An 8,698-nucleotide genomic window follows, 5' to 3' on the forward strand; every position below is an offset into this window, starting at 1 on the left:
TATTCAAGTACTGTATAGCTGAATAGTAAATACTAAATATATATTTTTATATAAGTTAAATAATAGGTAGGTAGTAAATGTTTAATGTGATCTGTAATACTTAGCGTCTGAAGATGAATCCAATTACAATTGTAATGATGATATTGTTTCTACATTTCAAGTCAGTCACTGAGCCACGAGTAAATGGTTGGTCACCTTCTCCAAAAAAATTAAAAAGTAAGCTTAATAAAAATAAATTTAATGTGAAACATAATATTTTTACAATAACAATTTTCAGGTTCTCAAACTACAAACTCTAGTAAAAATAAATATTTATATTCAGAACCCTCAGTTTCCAGAAAACTTTCATATGCTTACATTGTCAAGAAAATAAGTACGAATTACTTATTATTGTAAAATACTCGGTTAATTTAAAATGTATATTATTTATACTTAAGAAATTATGTCAAAACCTTTAACAAATGATAAAATAGATATTGATGATAATATATCATTTGGAAGTGATGATTCAATAACAGTCAGATAAATCTAGTTAATTAGTTTTTCTATAATCTTTACTTAAAGTGTCTATAAAAATTAATTGTTTTTTATATACTAGAAAAAATTCAAAAAAATGTAACTAAAAAGATGAATATAATATCATCAATAAAAAAAAACAAAAACTGCCGCAAACATCACACGTGATTGATACACCAACCACATTAACTACTTCAGGTTAAACAAATTGTCTTAATAATAGGCATATATCAAATAAATTACTAAATAAAATAAGAATAACTCGGGGATAAATAATTAAAATTAGTTTTAATGGTTGAATTAGTATATATTAGGTTGTATTCATATTTTCTATTGGTGTATTTTAGTAAAATGGTCTTATTACAAAATAAAGTCTCTATATTTACTGCTTTAATATCATATCAATGATAACAATCTGGGTTGTTCCGTAGCTTCTTGAATTTGTGTGTTTTATTATGGTCGTTTTAGATTATATTATGAAAGACATAATTGTGTTTTGTGAGAGATAGAAATAATTAAATACACAACATTTGACTTTGAAGAAAAATAAAGATATTTTAAGAAAATACCATATATTTGCACATTTCGTAGCATTTTTGTTGCATTTTAGTATGTTTATAATTATAATATTATTGGTTTATGTCCTGTTTAGATAACTTTTTGGGTATTTATTAATATTCCCATAATATTATGATTCCCAAAATAAAACTACAAAACTATATCTATTAACTATCGACTGCTAATTGCTTTATAAACATATTTCAAATATCTTTATAATAAAGTCTAGTTTCTTACTATACAGATCGTGATTTTCAAAAAGAGATGCTGTATAGATTGGCTTATATAAAACATGAACTTAAAAGATTTGTCAATAATCAAATGGACATTGCACAAATAATTGAATCAATTGAAACACGTCTTGAAGTTAATACCATTTCAAATACAAGTAGCAACTGTAATAATACATCATTATTAAATGAAATAAGTGATTGGATTTTACCATTGGATAACTGAAAAGACCTTAATATATTCAATAACAAAATATCTGGAGATCAGTGGCGTATTTGAGGGATGGCGATGAGGGAAATCGCCCCCTTCCCGAGAATTTTTAGACCAAAACAATTTTTATATAAGTAATGGGTATTTTATTAAGAAACAAAAATTATGATTTATTTTATAGTATTACTATACTTGAAAATGTTTCAAATTTTTCAATAATTTAAATAACGCAAAACGCTAAATTTTTTATAACGTGTTAATTGTCAATAACGGAAAATTGTTTAAACGTTTGAATTTGTATAACGTTTAAACGATTAGATTGAATAACGTTTAAATTATTTATAGCGTTAAACGCTCAATTGCTTATAACGCATATATGTCCTATAACGATATATAATATGTATTATTTTGATTGAAGACCCAGTCCATACTTAGTGAAAAATTAGATAAAACACAAGCAAAACATTCAAAACACAGATAGGTGTTAAAAAAGAACTACAAAAAAGACCATTATAAATGGATCCAACATAAGATTAAAAAAAAAAAAAATAACCACAAATATGTTATTAAGGATTCAACTGATATAAATATTACCAAAAATTTTATTTGTATATTTTGAGCCTGAATTAAAGAAAAAATTTTAGTCACCCCCCCCCCCCTGAAGTATGTCTAAATACGCCCCTGCTAGAAATAGAGCCTTTCAAATTAATTTGGTAAGAAAACAATACCTACAACATATTTTCAATTTTTAAATATCAATATTATTGATTTGCCTATAGATACCTATTATACTTATATAGTTGAATAAAAAGTAGATAATGTTATTTTTTGTTTCATGTAATACTAATCAACTAAGTTATATTGGTGAAAAACATTTCAAATCGATTATCAAAAGAATTATGAACAAGCTATTTTCAAATGAGTTATTACAATACTTTTCATATTCTAGAAAATCTGGAAAGAAGTTAAAATTTTAAAATTTAGCTGTTTGTTTTGTAATTTTAGGTGAGATAATTTAAAAAATGTTCTTACATTTAATGACTGGAAATATTTATAATTTCAATATGTATTTCTTTTGTAATAATAGGTATAATAATTTAGTACACATTATGTTTTAGATGCTGTTAAACAACAATCTAAGTATAAAAATAAAGTTTCTAAAAGTGAAATGGAAGAAGTGATTAAAAATGTCATAGCTCAAGTACCATTTGACATAAAAAGGAAAACACAAAAAATATAACCTACCAACCATTTGTAACAATTGCAATATTATAATATTATTATATTTAATGTTTGATATTTTTAATATTTTATTATGTAATCAAATATCATATTAAGTTTGTTATATATCAACAACAGCTGCAGTGTAAAAATGTTAAATATTACATTTTGTAATAATTATAATAAATATAATAATAACTTTTCAAATCATACATATTTTAATATTTGTTATTTATTGTTAGTCAAATATTATAATTTTTAAATCTAAAATTGAAATGTATTTAAATTATAGCTGTAATACCTATAATAGGTATAATATAAGTAATAATTAATTTAATATAATTGTCGCTGTATCATAAAGATATTTTATTAAATTAAATTCAAGATAGATTGTTACATAGACAAGTTTTTTATAGTGACAAATGAGACAAATGAGTGTAATTAAATTTAAAGCATAAATAAGTCAACAATATACGATTATGATATATATTACCACACTTGTTGTTTAAAATAAATTATTAATTAACAATTGTCTTAATTAGCCTAATACAATTTTATTAGGTAAGTTCAGCCAGAACATTAATACTTTCGAGAACTTATAAAAAATATCAAAAGCCTAAATCATAGAGTATAATATACCCCAAAGTATTATATCTTTATAACTGTAAATAATTTTAGTATTTAAAATTTTTTTTTTATTCAAATCTTAAAAAGTGCATTACAGGGTAATAAATATAATAACGGCGAAGATGAGCTTTAATTCATGTATATCAAATTAAATATTTGAGCACATATTTTATAAAAGACAAAATATGTTTATTTATTTAAAATTAGAAAACCATTAATCAAAATAAAATATTTAATAAATATGTTATTTTTTTTTTGAAATGTTTTATAAATTTTAAATTATTATTTTCTTGCCGTGTGAGATTTATTGAAACATTTTTTAATCAATTTATTGCACATGATGTTTTCGGGAAATTCGCTATTACTACATATGATTTGAATTATTTGATAAAATCTAATCATTTTATTTTAAACTTTTTAAACCATTAGTAAATAATACAACAAATATTATAAAATAAAAAAACAAGTATCAATGTAGTAAATATGTATTTATCGAAAATAGACAATAATTTATTAAAATTATAGTGACAGTAGTATATGGATTATTTAATATTGTATCGATGACGGCCGATTAGCTGCCTTTTATCGAGTTACCGCCAGCGCCGCGAAATGGCCATCGGGGAAAACTGGTTCCCGGTCATGTCACGCAGGAAACTCAACCGCGACAAACATTTATTCAGATATTTATTACAATACGTAATTATCTTGTTTGTTTTTTTCTTTGACATGAAAACTTAAAATAAAACGTTCATCCAATCAAATATGGTAGCTGCAACGTTGCTGTAGTTCTTAACCATTTTATTTTTATTTTAATTTTATGTCCGGAGTATCATTTTGAATAAATGTTATCGAATTTAAAACTTTGTTATGAAATGGAATTTAATGCTTCAGCAACACCGTGTTATTAAAACATTAGGTACTGTGATGTTTGTCGAACGCATGCGTTATAATGTGTTTACGATTTCGTCATTACAACCACTTCGATATTCTGCCAGACTATCTATACTGCTTGCCAATTGTCATCATATTTTTTCCACCAAACCCGTGTAAGATGACTAGTTGAAATTACTTGTTCGCAGATAAATTATAATCATAAACAAAAGTATAAATATATAAATATATATATATATGTATATGGTTATCTTATAATAATATACTATTGCATGATTTTCTAACGGCTCACTTGTCTTCATCGACCGTACCATTATTATTATCATTGCATCGTTACCGAGGCTCATTCGTTATTCCCGCAATTCAAAAACTTTTCCGAGCACAATAGAAGAAAAACAGCCTTCAGAAAATACTGTATAATATTTGATGTTAGAATCCATCGAAAACGGATAGAAATCTGTATAATGACGTGCAATGAAACATCGATTACGTGGGTTCCGCCGTAAAACAATGTGAATTTATGTTGTTGAATCCAAAGGTGATGCGAAGTCACGAAATACTGACCGTGAGAAGAATGATCAGCTTCCAAGTATTTTAAATAGAAGACTTCATTGAGGATTCTATCGTTCCATTTTTTTCTCTCACTAAATCTAAAAGCCAAGTTCAAGACATCACTGTCTGACTGCTGCAGTGGAAACTCAAATTGATGATGATCACCAAACTATAATACTTGCGTCGCTTTATACACGAGAAAAATACGAGCTACTTCACGGTGTACCACTCTGTATTTATTTTTCGACAAATATATTGCTCTGTTACGTCGAAACTCGTTTACTTTGTTTCGTTTGATAAAATCAATAACGATAAAATTATTATTGATACCGTTCGAAATGATAAATCTAAATGATGCATTAAATTTAACGTGTAATACTATCATCGCTACAATTGGAGAAAACGATGATTCAACGCAGTCCAAGTGGTCCAGTTTTAAATTTATTTGACAATATTTCTTATAAGGTTTTTTGTAAAATTACGATCGTCGAAAATTTCACTCTCGGTTTATAGTTGCGGAATAACTTAATTAAAATCTCTCGATTTACTTCCATGTGATTTACACGAAGTGTAATTTTAAGCGTAAGTGGTCCATCGCTGCTGGATTTGTGTTTTTCCAATTCACAGACAATCTTTCGATGTCTGCCGTATGAGAGTAAGTATTTTTGTCGACACAATTCTATGTACTTACAATTGTTGAAGTAGTTATCAATAGTTATACGATAAAGAACAGCAAACAATCGCTAAAATAAAATAATATATTTAGTACTAACTAATGTTTAATGTACAAATTTTAGTCCGTAGATATTACGTTGTTTGGTTTCGTCCATCAGTAGTGTACCAACAATGACGCATCTGGTTACGTCTAAAGTCTAAAATTGAATATGAATATTTTATACGACCATTACAAAACGCGATTAATTCGGTAACGATCGAACAAATACGTCTGCAAAATTAAAACATGATATTGTTTACATTGTAATATATACCTATTTTTTTTCTCGGTTTTTTAGTGACAATTGGTTATGGCATAATATAATATTTAGCATGTATGAGATTATGGCGCACTTTGATTATGAGCAAGGACTCGGGCGTTTTGTTCAAAGATAAAAACTGTGTACAGGTTCACTACCGAATATTATACAAACAAATCTTAATTATACTTAGACCCTTTGACCAATGTCTGCAAGCGTTTACAATCTACATGATAGAGGAAAAAATGTAGAACACAAAGCTAGATAACAATACTACCGGGTTACACTACACGTCTAACTTCTTCCAGCAATTTAACAACGGATTCTTCTTATTATTAACAGAATATTTAAGTTATGTCCTTAACCCATGGTATAGCTAAATATAGTTATTATTTTAAGGATACACAGCAATCAATATATATATATATATATATATATATATATATATATATATTAACCTATATGGTTTGTTGCGTCTCAATACAATATGTGCAAAATATCGAATTAACAAGGAAAACCTATGATACTCGAGTAGATATATTTTTATTTATTTGTAAAATACACAGGTAGTACTAGCTAATATGCAATAAAGTTACTAATACTGTTAATATATTGAAAAATAACTGGAAATCGTCACTGGCGAACTTTGTAAGATGTGAAAACATAGATTTGAGTTTAGAAATACAAATTTATTCTTGAATATACTGAAAATCGTGTTTAAATTAATTGAATCAAAACATGATTTATCTTATTTTTAATCAGATATATATAAAAAAAAATTAAAATATTTTAAAACTTTTTTTTTATTCGGATTTGCTTAACTCTAAAATGTTATCAATCACTTGTACCTATAATCTCTTAGACTACTGTCAAAGCCGCAGCTTTAGCGTAGTGTCACGTGTTTTCTGTTAGACCTGGATAATGAGGTATATACAACTCTATGTTGAAGCAAATTAAATTAAAACTTACACATGGTTTGACTCATTAGCTGAAAGCAAAACCATTAAATTATATATATACATTAATATACAGTGATAGAGTATGAGAGAAAAATTTCTTATTATATTATTTCAAAAGGAATATATATTTATATAAATAAGAAGAATTTTAACACGACATAAAAATTGTCATACATCGATAAGATAATTAAATAGTTAGCATATATAATTAAAATAAAATATAATAAATTATATTGAATCATATGAAACATTACATATAAATATTCAAATTATCTATGTTATTAGATTTAGAAAATCTAATGAACGTGTTTAAAATAAAATGGTAACAATGCCATCGATATTATTTAATTATTAGTAATACAATTTTGAATCAATATGTAAATTACATATATACATTTATAGTATTAAAAAGGCATTTATATTATTACTACAGAGTATAATGGTTTTCTGTAATAAAAATATATTTATATACTTTGTAAATATCTTTTTTGACTTTAAACATGAAATGTATCTATTGTAAAATTTGTATTATCAAATGTATTGAATCTCGTTATGTTTTGAAACTTGAAACCGTATCCCTGAAAATTAGTTAAAAGCTATTGAAATAAAATTATTTTCACATAAATAGATACGAAACAGGTGTTAAGCACGAACATGGTATCTAAAAAATATTGAAATGCAATTTGGGAATACTGCTTTAAATTATTGAACGAAAAATGTTAATATATGCCCTTGGAATTTTATATAAAATCAGCAATATCATAAGTTGTAACAAGTGTTTGCATGTTATATAAGAAAGAAAAGGTGAAAATGGTGGATTTAGAATAAATTTATGTTCTTTCTTTTCTGTTATTGTGTGAAAATATACTTTTACTTGCAAGTTCTCTACTATATTTTGATAATGATTACCATTTCTCCTCATTTATCTATGCATTTTAAATATAGTTAATAATGTGAATGGCAAAATATTTAAAAGATAATGTAAATTAAAATTTAATATCTAAAAAATGTAAAAAAAAAATTTAATACTTTTTATAAATTGTTTGCGTTTAGATATTCATGTCTTTATAATTAATTTTAAATTTACCGACTAATATTAAAAATAAAAAAATAAATATGACTTTAAAATTGTATTATTATCTAAAATGTAGCTAATTGTCATACGAAACAACTATTTAAATAAAATCAACTACAAAAATTCAAAATTGTATTATTATTTTTTTTTTCTATGCCATAATTTGATAGTGTGTAATATTGTTCTTAGTGTAATAAAGTTTAGTATAGTTCTTCGTGTTTTAGTTTTAGTGAGGTCGAATTGAGGTATTTTATCGTCAATAAAGTGTCCAACGGCCGCATCTTTTGTGGTGGATGTCGAAACACCATCGTTCACTTCTTGTTCTGTTAGTTTTCGTGTGCACAATATAAATGTTTATTAGTAAAGTACAAATTACATAGTTCATATTTGAAGCATGTGATTTTAAGTAAACTACTATTAAATCGTACTTTTTACCAATTTTAAATTTATTAAAAAGTCAATATAAAATATTCAGTTATTTTGATTCCTTATAAAAAAAATTTAAAAAAAATGAATTCTACAAAATTATACTAAATATTTGAATCACTATGAAATATCAATCATTCCCACCAGAAAGTATATTTTTTTTACAATAGACCAAAATAACTGCTTCGTAATTTATAAAAAAATATTGTTTGCACACCAAAACATTTTATATTTTCCTTATAGAAAATCAATTAGGTCATAAAACAATTCAATATAATTATTTAATTCTTTTATTTCTTCGCATATTTAATTTCAAAGTTTTTGTTGTAAGGTTATAATAGGAACTTAATCTGTTGCATTATAATATCTTAAGAATATTCAGTGTTTAATAAGTAAAAATTACAAAACTTTTTTCTGATAGAATACCAATAATAATTAATACAACCACTCTGTGAATA

General features: G+C 25.1%; 1 pseudogene; it reads left to right on the forward strand.

Moving 5' to 3' along the window:
* The first annotated feature begins 641 nt into the window (after positions 1-641).
* LOC112687882 lies at positions 642-2,755 on the forward strand (annotated as a pseudogene).
* Positions 2,756-8,698: the final 5,943 nt, after the last annotated feature.

Source organism: Sipha flava, unplaced genomic scaffold (assembly GCF_003268045.1).
Source record: "Sipha flava isolate LNK unplaced genomic scaffold, YSA_version1 36_pilon_pilon, whole genome shotgun sequence".
Lineage (NCBI taxonomy): Eukaryota > Metazoa > Arthropoda > Insecta > Hemiptera > Aphididae > Sipha > Sipha flava.